Source organism: Triturus cristatus, chromosome 10 (assembly GCF_964204655.1).
Source record: "Triturus cristatus chromosome 10, aTriCri1.1, whole genome shotgun sequence".
In the NCBI taxonomy this organism is placed as follows: domain Eukaryota; kingdom Metazoa; phylum Chordata; class Amphibia; order Caudata; family Salamandridae; genus Triturus; species Triturus cristatus.
Window position 1 is genome coordinate 811,518,452 of NC_140593.1, and position 14,514 is coordinate 811,532,965.

A 14,514-nucleotide genomic window follows, 5' to 3' on the forward strand; every position below is an offset into this window, starting at 1 on the left:
ATGGGGCTCAGGCTCAGCTTATCACACGGGGTTGCTCCCATGTCATGGAACGTGTGTCTCCGAAAGACGGCCTCGCAACATTGAATGCAGAAAAACACACGGGTGCCATCCTAACATGGGGCATGAATTTCACGCAGGGGTGTTCTCACAACATGGTCAGGAATGTAACAGGGACCCATACAACGTTGGTTGTAAATCTCCCAAAGAGGTGTCATCACAAGCTATGACATGTTTCTCCACAGGAGTGTCCTCACAACATGGGATGTGAATTACACACCGTTGCTCGGAATCAGAGATGTGTATTTCAGACATTGACCCGCAGGTAAACGCGCGCGCGCACACACACACGGGGCATTGTTCTCGTACCGGGGAGTCCTCACACATACAGCACCGGTCTCTCACCACAGAGGCCCATCACAAAAGACGGATCCCTCTCCTTGATATGCCTTCACAAGCACTGGTGGCGCGAGCTCTCCCTCACGAGTGATCGGACAAGGTCCTCAAAGGCCTTCACATACTGACATTACTGCAAGGAACCCTCGAATATAGGAAAGGGTTATCAAAGGCCATCATCGTATGATGTCCTCTACGTGGGGCGGATTGGGGGTACCTGTCTGTCATCTCACACACACATATCTACCCCTGGGCTCTTCTCATACACATGAAGGGCTCACTCACCGGGGCCCCTGGCGCACACAACCATCCCCACCTCACTTCTCCCCCAGGTGCACACTGTTTTCCAGGGTCGGTCCTATTTATATCCTCTGTCGCTGCCTGAGAGAGTCTTACCTGAGCGGAGAGGATGTCTCCTCGCCTCAGAGGCTTAGCACCTCAGCGCCGCCGCCTCTTTGTTCTCGGCGCCATCCTCAGCCGGGCTGGAGGGGACTGGGGGTCGGATTGCTGCTCCCCCCGCGCCGCTAACCCTGTCTCTTACAGAAGAGGGGCCCTCGTTTCCGTGAGCAAGGTGGATGGAGATGTGGGCGACCTTCTCATACACAGGACGGTGGTGTTTTCAATTGGGGGGCGCAGTTTTCAAGGCGGGGGGGGGGGACTGGTTTCGGGGGGGGGGGGGGGGCGGATTTATTTTCCTATGGGGTCCGTATCTTTCCGCCTGTGTGAGGACCCCAGCTATTTATCCTCGGCTCCGAGTCTGCGGTCTCCCCCAGTCTGTGCCCAGCCAGCACAGGATGCAACTGCCCCGCTCTCCCCCCGCAGCAGCCTCCCCTGCCCAGGGCAGCTCTCATTCAGTCTCGCGCTCTACCCTGGACAGCTCCCTCTCTACCCTCCTTTGTGTGTGTTTTGTCTCTGTTCCTCCAGCACAGTTGATTCCCATTCAGTCTGGGCCGGCCCCTCGCCGACGCCGGGTCCTAGCGCCCTCTCAGTTCAGGTCTGTCATTGCTGCTGGAAGGTTTTCTAGGTCAAACGTGGTGCAAACCACCTATATTCGCCCCATGCCAACATTCCAGTGCAGGCAGAAATGATATATAGGACCGGTCCCTATTCTCTCTGTAAAATGAAGAAAACATTTCGTGAGAAGCATGTACCTGACCGAGAAGAAAGTGGCTCCAGAACCACGGATTGATAAAATTCCCGAGATTTGGTAACATATGTACCTGCTCCTTCATTGAGGCAGGGACCAGCGAACAAGGAACCCTAAGCTATCATTTAGTCCTAGTGATACCCAACACTTACCCGCCCAGGGTACCTGGCTATATTGACATTTTAAAGCGGTTACCTCGCACTATTTATTTTATATTATATTTAATGCATTTTTATATAGCGCTGACTTTACCCGAAGGTGTCAGAGCGCTGTACAATAGAACCAGTTACGTTACATGAGAAAAATGTTACAAAATAGAACGTTACAAAAATTAACAGGCGAGATAGGGTAAAACCACAGAAGGCAATAACACAATATCAAACACAGCAAGCAACGGTGAGGAATGTACAAGACAATATTACAAATTTATAATGATGAACGGACTTCCTAGAGGGGACTGAGAATGAAGGTATTAGTTCTGAAAGTGTCTTTGGAACAGTTTTCTTTGACCACATCTTCTCACCATCAATGAATCAATCAGGGAATTATAAGCACACTACTCACCCGTGAGGGTGTCAAAGCGCTGAGAGGGGGCGTGGGGGGGAGGCTGGTACGCAACTCCATTCAGCCGAAGAGCGAGGTCTTGGGGGGTCTTCCTGGAGGCATTCAGGGAGGAGTCGAGTCTCATGTCTACCAGTAGCTCGTTCCAGGTCTTGGCTGCAATGTGGCAGAATGACCTCCCGCCTGCTCTGGCTCTGTGGATACGCTGGGTTTCGGCCAGAGTGAGGTTGGACGATTGTAGGTTTCTTTTTGTAGCGTGGAAATTTATTCTGTCGTTGAGGTACTTGGGTCCGTTTTTGCGTAGGCATTTGTAGGCGTGAGTGAGGATTTTGATGGTGACTTTATTCTCCACGGGGAGCCAGTGGAGTCTCCGCCAGTGTTGGCTGATGTGTGCGTGTCGGGGGATGCAGAGGACGAGTCTGGCGGTGGTGTTCTGTATGGTCTGAAGTTTGCGGAGTAGGGACATGTTGATGCCGGCGTAGCATGCGTTGCCATAGTCCAGTCTGCTGGTGATGAGTGCATGTGTGACTGTCTTCCTTGACTCGGTGGGGATCCAATTGAAAATCTTGCACAGGATGCGGAGGGTGTTGAAGCAGCTGGAGGTGACTGCGTTGACCTGTCTGTTCATGGTGAGTGATGAGTCGAGTACGATGCAGAGGTTTTTGGCATGGTCTGAGGAGCTAGGGGTTTCCGTGAGTGGTGGGCCAACAGGTGTTGTCCCATGCTGAAGGGGTGGTACCAAGGACGAGGACTTCTGTCTTCTCCGCGTTGAGTTTTAGGCAGCTGTTGGTCATCCAGATTGCGACTTCTTGCATTCCTTTCTAGAAGTTGAGTTTTGCAGTGGTGGGGTCTCTGGTGAGGGAGAGAATGAGCTGGGTGTCGTCGGCGTAGGACACAATGTTGAGGCCGTGTTGTCGGGCGATGGCTGAGAGGGGGCCCATGTAGATGTTGAAGAGGGTCAGGCTCAGTGATGATCCCTGTGGGACTCCGCAGGTGATTTCTGTGGGGGCGGAGAGGAAGGGTGGTAGCCTGATCCTCTGGCATCTTCCGGTGAGGAACGAGTGGATCCATTCCAGGGCAGTTCCTTGTATGCCGGCGTTCGGTAGTCTAGTGATTAGTGTGTGGTGAGAGACAGTGTCGAAGGCCGCGGACAGGTTGAGGAGGATGAGGGCTGCAGAGTGGCCTTGGTCCAGGAGGGTGCAGATGTTGTCTGTGGCGGCAAGTGGGGCGGTCTCGGTGCTGTGGTTGCTTTGGACGGATTGGGACGGATTGAGGACGGCGTGCTCTTGATGAATCGTGTCAGTTCCTTGTTGACTGTTTTTTCTGCTACTTTTGCTGTGAAGGGGAGAAGCGAGATGGGCCGGTAGTTTTTGAGGTCGGTAGTGTCGGCCGTGGGCTTCTTGAGCAGGGGCCTGACTTCTACACGCTTCCAGTCGTCTGGGAAGGTGCCTGTTGTGAAGTTGGTGTTGATGGTGTGTTGCAGTTCAGGTGCGATGGTGTCTGCGTCTATGTGGTACATGTGAGGGGGGCAGGGGTCGGTGGGGGCCCCAGAGTGGATGCCTCTCATGGTCGTGGCGGTGTCCTCTGTCGTGCTTGGAGTCCAGTTGGAGATGATGGGCTGGCTGGTGTCTTGGAGGCGTGGGGGGCAGCTGTGGCATCTTTTGGGTGGTCGGCTAAGTTGTCGTAGAGTGTTTTGATCTTGAGGTGGAAGTAGGTTCCAAGATTGTCGCAGAGGTCTTGGGACGGGGTGATGTCTGAGGCTTAGCTGCGTGGGTTGGTGAATTCTTGAATGAAGCTGAAGAGTTCCTAGGGGTTGGTGGAGTTGGTGGAGATTTTGTTGTGGATGAAGTTTCTTTTGGTAGTTCTGATTTGGTTATGGTAAAGCGTCATGGCGTTCTTGTAGATAGAGTGGCTGTCGGTAGTCTTGGTGTTTCTCCAGTTCTTTTCCAAGCGTCTGCAGGTGCACCTGGTTTCCTGGAGCTCGGTGGTGAACCAGGCGGCCTTCTTGGGGCGTTGTTTGCCGGGGTTGCATAGCGGGTCGAGCACTGTTTCCAATCTTGGGCTTTGGGTGACTAACTAATGCTTATGGGTGTTTCAGTCTTGGTAGGCTTCTATTGGACTAAATATATCTACTCTCCTGATTGAAATCACTCATAGGTGGCAAGAGCAGACCTGGAAACAGTGTCTGATGAGGGAGGTGACATTGTGGGTGACTTGAACCTCCGTATACAAGAGGTATTTCACAAAATGGACTGCACCAAAACCCTGGCTGGCCTCTGTACAGCACTACCTTGCTAGCCAACTGGGTTTGCGCATTTGAAATATCAATACAGGCATACATACAACCCCAATAACTATCAAACTGTTAAAAGTGTATCAGTGTGCCTCCACTAGGTGTTTCCTGGTCAAGGAACTGGCTAGGTGTCATGCTAATTAGAGGGAGGTGAGCCGGCAAATTAACAGGGAGAGCCGAGCCAAGGGTCTGGCTCGGATCTTCGAGCCAGGCTTGAGCCGAGCCTTGAAAATATTTGCTATGTAAGTCATACAACAAACAAGTAAAATAGGATAGAGTCTCTTCACAATTCAAAAAAGTGTATTTCTTTAACACGTTGAATCTTTATTATAGCACTGCAGTGAGAAGTACCTTTTAAAAGTGATAGTTCTGTACAACAGATAGTGTGAACTCACATATTTAAAAATGCTTTCATAAGCGATAATGAACAAAAAAGAGTTTTGGTGAAATAAAACATTTGCCTAAGATCCAGGGGTGGCTTCTCCGTTATGGCGAAAGAGCCCACTGGTCAGAGCTAGGAGATAAGATTTTTTTAAATGATAATAAAACTATATATTATCACTTTATTTTTCCCTGGCTGAGCAGAGTGACCCGAGTCTAGGGCGGGTGGGGCCATCATCTATGATGGTAGCAGACTGAGCAGGGAGGAGGAGAGTTGCGTAAGTGCTATAGTCGGTTTGGCTGGCCGTCTTAGGACGGCCAAACCAACATGCGCATTTACATTTCCCCAACCCAGCTGTTTTGCATAGCCAGTTGGGAGAAGAGGCACAGGCTCCCTGTCTTTGAGCAAGCGTCAGTCCAGCCCATTTAGACCTATCCCAGCACTTCTCTCATGCTGGGTAATAGCATGAGAGCAGCGTCTGGATTGGGTGGGGAGTCTGGGAGCCTGTGCAGTGTGCACGATCCTGGAAGAAGCTGGACTTCAGCAGCAGCCGGTAAGTCCTGTTTTTCCTTTATTTATTTTTCCCCTCACCCGCGCTTCCCCACCACTTGGTTTTGGTAGCAGCCGTCACTACTAAGACCACACACTTAAGCAAGAAGCCGCAATTTAGTCCAGTTATGTTTTGGGCAAATCACTCAGTAAATTTGTCTTCCCTTATGTTAAGACTTTGGTTTTTTTACCACTTAGTGCATTTTCGGAAATATAGTGCAAACTCAAACAGAAGGAATTGGAGCGCTTTACATGAGCACCAGTTACATTACATAAGGCCACCTGCATTGTTTATAGGCATGGGGAGATTAACAGGATGTTGATCTGATGCCGAGACTCCAACCTGGTTCCACAGTTATACACCCTCCAACTCTGGCCGTTATGCCACATCCTGGGCAGAGGGAGGAAGGCAGGCAGAAGCCACATGAAAGTTCGACTTGTTATGGGCTCAAGGTTCCAACAGAACCTTGAGCTGAACCAGAGGTAGGCTTAAGGTTCGAGCCTGGCTGGAGTTTTCAATCGTTCACCCCACTGCTTAATTTGTAAAAAAAAAAAAAAAAAAGCCAGATTCCTTGTCAGGAGGACACTGAGCTTGTGCTACGCATTGCCCCTGTCAGTGCTGCAAATGACAGTACCAACACAACTACTAACCTTCACGCTCTTATAAGTGTGTCAATTCAGACTACTCCAAGCCACCTAAAGGTATAAAAATGGCTGGGGCGGCAGGTATTAGTAATTTTTAATGTATATTGAGTTATCAAACAACTGCTGTTGTGCTCAACCCAAAATTAGTCAAACAGAGCCAACATGTGGCACACTGTCATAAGTGCCTGAGTAAATAATTAAGTGCTCGTGCCGAGAACCTGAAACCACTGGTTCAAATTAAGCACTGGTTCACCCACCTGCAATGCTAATGTTTTAATCAAAACCCAAACTTCCCTGCTACAGGGGGAATTCGGCTGAGATCTATTACTAGTTCAAGGGTACTAAACACAGTGCAAAACATATTAGGGAAGTTTAGACCAGGATTATTCAGATGTTTGGGTCTAGTGAAACTGCTTTTTATCACTCATGGTAAAGAACACTTTCTCCACATTAAGTCCCAGGTCGCTCAACCGAGACATGAGGCATTACATCACCCGGAATCTTACAGTCCTCCTTTGGGACTTGAACTAAACCCAAATACATCTTCAGGAGTCCCAAGCACCGGTCTGGTCATTCTCAGCTCACACTACAGCAACCCCCCAAACAATTATGGGTGCAAAATATCACCAAAGCCAAATAGTTTGCAAAGCACTGCCATATCAACACAGCCATGCACCACATCAACATGCATCATAGAAACACACAGATAAAACTAGCATGAACCCCCACTTGCACAATGTCGCATTAAAAGCACAAATCTAAGTTGTGATGCATGTATAAAAAGGACTATAGTCTCAGGGGTGAGCAATGGAGAATTGATCTCATAACTTTCAACCAAGAGGAAAATGGAAAGTACTGCAGCACACCCAGGCGTGCGAACAAAACACCACAAACAGATTCCTGGATTGAACACATTTTACTTTCACACTAACTCACACAAACCATTTTGAAACTTAAAATCAAATAAACTCTCTCCTAACCATAACCTATAAAGCATACATTCCCCCCCTTAGGACATCCTGATTATGCTTAACCAAAACCTATTGTCACCCAACTCAATAGCACTTATTTAATCAATCTCACAAGGATGAGTGGACCAACCGGAATATGAACAGGTGATCACAAAGTCGATCAAAGGCTCCTGGAATGGATGTATTAGTCAATTGAGCCACGAAACCCAGATAACGTAGAAGCACAACAAAGCAAGAGACACTGTCTCTAATCTGAATTATTGCCTTCCCTAAAGTGCACAAAATGTCACCCGGCTATCGAATGTGGTATGATGGCGATTGTGATTAGCGCCATACAAAGGTGCATAACAAGATAATGCAAGTTAGTCACTCTATTCGAACAGTCTAAAGAGAGAACAAAATCAAGCGAAAGCGCTTGAGCGAGAGAATCTTTACAGGGGAAACCCATTTTACTCTCCTGTGGAATTACAGGCCTCAAACTGTCCTGTCCCTGGCCTAGGAATGGTACTTGTAAGATGTTCCCACCGAAAATAAGTGGTCTGGAGCCTGTTTCTTCTCTGAGGCACTGTAATTACGACTCAAGACCTACTCAAAGGCAGGATCCAGTCCTCTGTAACCATTTCGTTTTCTGAACCAGGAATCAGTGTTTTGTAATTAACTCCTCTTCTAAAAAAAGAAGTCCGTAATCTGCATTCTGTTTTTTCCCTGTATCCAGAACCTGTAAGTGCCCACGGTCACTCGCCAATACTCGCTCTCTGAATTATTGTTTCTGCATTCAGGAGAGGAGTGAGTAGGGGTAGAGCAGTTTACAGATTACCGATTACAATCTCAGGGAAGATACAGATTAGAGATTACCTAGGCCCTTGTTTTCTTGCTGCCTTCCTTCATTCTGCATTTTGATAGTTTCACATGATCTTCTATGTGCCTCCTCTTCCAGCACTGATTCGTCACCCTGGTTGTGTGTGAATTATGATTGAGCCCCACGAGGTGTAAAGGTGTGAATATGTACCTCTGGGTTTACAAATTAAGCACCAGGTGGCAACTGTAAAGAAACTAGTAGCACGATGCATGGCACTCTTTTGTTCTATTCTTTTGGAACAAAATAGGCTAGATGTGCCAATGTTCCTCAGCAATGGACTAGTCTATATTTAATTTTCAGGACATCGATATGGCTAGGGTAGGGTGTCAGCTGGCACCGCTATGTTAGGCTTTTAAAAAATCATTTCTTTCGTTCACATTGTGTTACTAATTGTGTTGGGGGGACCTGGCACCTGGGGCCTTTTTAACTTTTTATTTACCCTGGGAGAGCTTGTTGGGCATGGTGGCCCGCTCACTTCTTTACTGATATGGGGTCATATTGGCTTGGTCCGCTTTTACTGCTTAGTTAGTGGTCTAGCTCTTCTTCACGCCCAGCTCTACTTAAGAGTGGCGGTGGTGTGGACACGAAGTGGATGCACGCGGCGGGTACATCGCAGGTGCCCTGAAGGCGTGCCCAAGGCAAGCCCGCCTGTACCCGTCTGCGCTCAAACGGGGCCAGGAACACTGCATCTTTAAAAAAAAAAAAAATTATAAACTTTATTTAGCAGCTTCGTGATGCCAACATAATATCGCTCTAGTTCCAATACAATGACAATGGATCTTTAGAACACTGCATCTTTCAAGCCAGTTAGAAAGGTATTTTCCATTGACCAACTCAAGGCACTATGTCCCGCCAGCTGCGAGGCCTTTTGAGCTTCCCTAGACCCTCAAACTGGCCTACAAAGTTCCAACCACTGCAACTTCTCATGTAGCCAATTGACAACATTTTCAGCTCTTCCAGCGAAAGGATTACTCGCTCCCCGGGATTATGGAGCAATGATGCTACCACCTTACATAGTACCTTAAGTAGCAAGTTCCACTTTTTCAGCATTAATTACTGGTCCCTCTCAAGCCATCAACAGCATAGCTACAATTTCCTGCTAGATGATGCCCCTGATGCCCTGTTTCTGACAGAATCATGGATGCATGAAGCTTCTTTGCCCGATGGTATTGCTGCGTTGCCCAATAACTCTTGCATTGTTAGGATGGATCGCAAAAGCCGTTGTTTTGAAGGAGATTTACCAATGTGAAGCACATCTCTGCCTGCAACGCCTTATTTTTTTCACTCTGTCTCATTCATAACTTTACAGTATCCGGTGTCTTGATTAACCATCCTACTGGATACTCGAGCAACAGGGCCAGACTGGCCGTAGCGGGCACTGGGTGTTTCCCGGTGTGCCGCCAGGGTCTGGTCCGGCTTTGGGTCCCTGTGGGGCCATTTGTGTTACCGGAGGCCGGCAGTATCGGCCCCCTGTAACAAAATCGGCTGAAACTGGCCCTAGCAAACAGCTCAGCTGCACCCCCATAACCCCCCGTGGGCCGGCCAAGCTGTTTGCCAGGGCCAGTTTCTGTTCCCAGTCAGGCCCTGGTGAGGAATTGGTGTTCAATGATTCGCTCTCTCCTTATATTCTCAAGTGTGCCAACTTCATTCTGCTTGGGGATTTAAATATTTATTTGGAAGATCCCATGTTCAACTCGGGCCGGACCATTATAGCGGACCTTAGAACATTGAACCTTGATTTAATTAATTCAGTACCCAGACATAAGGCTGGTAATCTTTTAGATGACATTTTCTCGAACATTAAAGGCCTCACCACAGACCCTCCCCTGCCGCTACTTTTGAACCACTTTGCAGTGCTTTTTTCCATTCCGACTCACTCAAAATCCTCTTTGGCGGCAGCCAGACCGCAAGTCATTTCCAGTAACTGGTCCATATTAAATACCCCCTCTCTCAATACTTGGCTACAGAAAACTGTACCATACCTGGTGCAGAAGGTTGAACTAAATCAACCCATGGTTGGCAAATGGATCCAGGATTCTATGGATGCAATCCTGCCAGCCAAACTCAGTGCCTCAGCCAGACTCCACCACCTTGACCCATGGTTTAATGGTCACTACATGAAGAGAAAAAGCGGTGCAAAGGCCTGGAAAGGTCCTGGAGGATATCCGATGGCGAAAATAAAAAAGTATAAAGCAGCACTAAAACACTATCATGTACTCTGCAGAGGTGCCCCAGCTACGTTTTATTTCGATAACATTCCTGCAGCCCAAAATTGCCTCAAAACACTTTTTAAAGCAGTCAAAGAACTTTCAGACCCATGTAACATTTCTATGCCCTCTTTGCTGTCCCGGTCACAAAGTGAGGAGCTTGCATATTTCGTTGTCAGAAGGTGACAGACATTCAACACTCTCTATTGATGGCTTGGATGGACAAATCCCAGTCGGATGATAAAATTTCAAATACCAGCCCATGGATGCAACTTCTAACTGGTGAAGTAAATCTTTTGGAGAATGGTCAAATTCCTCAAAAAATGAATTCACTGGCCGCCTCTGGACACCTCTCTTTGTCTGACTCTTTTGCAGTTGTAAAGTCTGGCTCGCCACAAGATCCTCTCCCTCCGGCCAAACTGAGCACACTGGCCCAGACTGTATACAACTATTGGTAGGACTCCTCCAAGCATGGAAACATGCCATTGTCTTGCCCCGACTAAAATAATCCAACTTGGACCCCTCTAATTGGTCTAGTTTAGACCAATTTTGATGATCCCCATTCTCTCCAAAGTGTTGGAGAAAAGTGTCAACATGCTATTTACCACATTTATGGAGTCCCAAAATGCTTTGCATCCTTCACAGTCAGGCTTTAGAGCAGGAAATAGTACTGAATCCGTCCTTCTAGGAGTCTCTGAACATCTGAGACAGCTTCTGGATAAGGGCGGAATGGCTGCACTGATGCTACTCGACCTCAACTCAAACTTCGATATGGTGTCACATTCCATCCATCCTTCTAAAAAGACTGTCTAACTTGGGTCTCCAAGAGGCGACTCTATGGTGGATGACCTCCTTTCTGGAAGATCGAACTTTCCAAGTCTTCTCGGCCAGCACGACATCCAGTCCACATGCTCTTACCATGGGAGTCCCTCAGGGATCAGCCCTAAGTCTGATGTTATTTAATAGCTATGTTCGTCCATTGGTAGACGTCGTGAAAAGCTGTGATCTTTCCCTGTTCTCTTACACAGATGATACTCAAATCACCTTCTCATTGACATCTGCTCAGGACCTCAACTCTGGGGCCCTGAACTTCTGCCTGGGTCTGATCTCCACTTGGATGAACACCAACTCATTAAAACTTAATGGTGACAAGACTGAGGTATGGTGCTGGGTAAGAACCCCCTGCTTTGGGGCCCACAGCACTAACCTAACACCTTAGGTGCTCTTACTGTACCGGCCTACAAGGTAAAGAATTTAGGTTTCTGGCTGGATACCAATCTGTCAATGAAACGTCACGTTGCTAAACTAGCTTCAGCTTGTTTTGCCATCCTGAAATGTTTGAAAAAGATTATTTGGATGCTCCCTTTTTCAGTTCAAAGGAGTTATTCAGGCCTTGATCTTATCAAGTCCGATGACGGAAACATCCTCTATCTTGGGGACAAGGCCTGTATAAGACGCCTACAAGTTGCTCATAACTCTGCCGCCAGACTCCTATTCCGATTACGGAAACATGCCTCCGTGTTGTCCCTCCCTTGCGATCTTCACTGGCTTGCAGTGGACAAACAGATCAAGTTCAAAGCATTATGCCACATACATAAAGCTAGATCGAGCTCTGGTCCACCGTACCTCGAAGAATTGGTGGTGTCTTACCAGCCCACTCGCTCTTTGTGTTAGAGAAACCGGTTTCTCTGGAGGAGTTTCCAGAGTTAAACTGGCTCGCATGGACAGTCGCTCCTTTTCATACTTATGCTCCAAGGTGTGTTACACCCTTCCCGAGTCCCTGAGAAGCCGCATCTCACTTACCATTTTTTGTAAGAACCTGAAAACTTGGTTGCTTTAATCTTTGCCTTAGACTGCCAGCCCTATCTGTTGCTAAAGCCCTGGGAAACCCTATTTGGGTACCTATGCCCAATACAAGATTTTATAATAATAATAATAATAATAATAATAATAATACACATCGGGTACATTTCTATACATCAATTCTAAACTGAAATCCTTTATTTTTTCATTGGTTATCATGAAAATCGGGATTGATTATTTTCTCCTGCATCCATGCTGGCCACAGCTGAACTGAGGATGAAGGAGGCCTTTAAGCGTGACAATGTTTCATACGATACAGAAAAATGACACGGGCTAATTGTCTGGAGTCGTAGTTGACACCTTCTCTTTAAAGATGTGTCAACTACGTAAATGTACCAAAGGAAATGTAAACATATTCTCACAAGTCAAACTAGAAAATCAATCAACATTTTAGGTTTCTAAAATATTTCCTCTTGAATGACCTTAATCATGTATAATTCTCCATGTTAAACACAGTAACATCCAGAATTATCACAGAAGGATATAAAACATGGCAACTGATTGGGCCATTTGATTTACTCTTGAGTTGAGGCTCTATGAGCCAGAGTAGGCCTGGCTTAGAAGATCTGGTTTGTTGGCATAGTGGTCCTCCTTACCCTCCAAAGACTTAGGCTTGATTCTTCAGCACTAGACACTTTACAAATTACCTGCCACTCCTCACATCCTCGTTTCTGTTGTCTATACTATATTTTTCCCGGTACAGAGCCTCCTGTTCAAGACGCAGCTGCTGAAATACAAATGTTCTCTGAAACATGCTCCTAGGAGCTATGTCTGCACTATATAAGATACGAAGAACAATCACCCTGGTCACCATTGATAAATCTAAGTGGAAGAAGGCCCATAGGCCTACGGGTTGTGCAACTTTTTCCATGGAATGTGCCCTTATTTGCACTCAGCCTGGTCTTCATCTAGTGATATGTGGCTTAAATTAGGGCCCATGATGCAGAGGGTCCTGGTCTAAAGAGGGTTCTTTCAAAGATGGGCTACATCTCAACCAGTCTTCTTTGGACTGAGGAGAAAGAGGGCACCAGACCCCTGGGAATATCACGCAAAAGGAAGTAAGGTGGAGAACGTTTTGGCTTACTTTCAGGAGCTGCAATGGTGCTCAGAACCCCCTGGTATTCATGTGCAATCACGCTGTAGTCCTGCTGGTCAGAAGGGCTGTGGTTATGCATGGGGTGATATAAAATGTATTTTCTGACTGTCCATGTCACCCATCTGTCGTATCCACTCTAGGACATTGACACAATATAGATGTTAAAATATAATTACCAAACATATTGTGTCAAAAATATCGTTTACCACAATATTGTGCTCCTGCTTATAATAGAAAGTACAAAAATATCTTGAAAAAATATTGTTGCCAGTAATATCATCGAATAAAAAATATATAGCGATTTTTTGATAGGAATAGAGTTTAAAGTAGTAAGTGTTAAACATTTAAATATGTAAATTTAATATGGTGTAAATTAAATATATTCCACTAATATTTAATACTATACATAAATATATACTTTTATAAACATACACATATAGTATATGTTTCTATTGGTATGAATATATTATCTACTGGCGGTCGCCAGTAGATAGTTATAGTTAGGACCTATTTTTCATAGGCAATCCGCAACATTCTATTCCCAATAAGTCTGGCGCCGGTTGATGAATCCTCGCGAAATTTTTCAAACCTTTGGCCAGCTCCGCTCCGCTCCAACCCTAAAAGTTTCGGGGTGATTCGTCAAGCGGGGGCCGAGAAAAAAGGGGGTCCCAAAACGCGTTTTCCCCATGCAATTTCCCATAGGATCTGTTGTCGCTGCTACAGCCCGAACCGCTGAAAGGAATGACACAAAATTTGGCAAAGAGGTAGTCCTCAGTTCAGACTCGTGCCTTTTGCATATATGGCGTGAATCCGTTCAGTAGTTCCTGAGAAAATTAGGGTTAAAAGTACATAAATATCTATGGCCGCGGAGGATCCGCGGACCGTACACGCAACGTAAGCGCACCCTCCCCGAACCAAGCGCGCACCCTCCCGATCGCGCGCTGAATGCTAATTGGCTGTCGAGTGTCTCTCTACATTAGAAACCAAGAACTGTTGGCGGCCATTTTCTCCCTCGGTAGAAGCGAGGCTGAAGAAGCAAGGGGAAAAAGTGTGTAAAACATATAAAGGGGGTAGAGTGGAAATACTCTGACGGTCTAGAGGTGCTTAGGGGGTCCCAGAAGGATCCCCTGTGGCCCCCCTTTAAAAAAAAAAAACGGCGAAATGCGCGCACGGTGCGCGCATCCTATCGCGTTGGATGCACGGATTCTCTCGCGGTGGGTTCGCGGATCCAAGGGAAAAAAAATGAAATTGTTGGGAGATAAAGATTAAGCTTAACTGTTTTGTTCTTGAGTGGCTCTAAAAAGAGCCGTTGTGTTCATTCTGAGTTTTTGGTACTTATTAGTAAGTACCTATACAGAGTCTAAAGTTGTTGAGGAAGACTCTGTTTCCTTCATCAGTAAAGTGTACTCCATCTCTCCTATACATCTCTTGCATATGAAAGCGCAGATTGTTATTGTAAATGGACCCCATTCTGTAGTCTCAGAGAAAAGCAGAAACAGATTTATTCACATGTTTCCTAGCTTTCTCAATCTGTGGACAAAAATGATC

At 46.7% G+C, this 14,514-nt stretch overlaps 1 protein-coding gene across 2 annotated transcripts in view; it reads right to left on the reverse strand.

Moving 5' to 3' along the window:
- The window catches only part of SBK1 (SH3 domain binding kinase 1), a 547,139-nt gene that overhangs the window by 130,410 nt on the left and 402,215 nt on the right, over nt 1-14,514 (reverse strand). The window contains exon 1 of one of the 2 annotated variants that reach the window (XM_085628380.1): nt 790-1,309. The exons of the other annotated variant lie outside the window; for it this stretch is intronic. The gene's annotated coding sequence lies outside the window, so the exon portion shown is untranslated. Of the gene's footprint in view, nt 1-789; nt 1,310-14,514 lie in introns of those variants that run through there. 2 annotated transcript variants of the gene reach the window in all.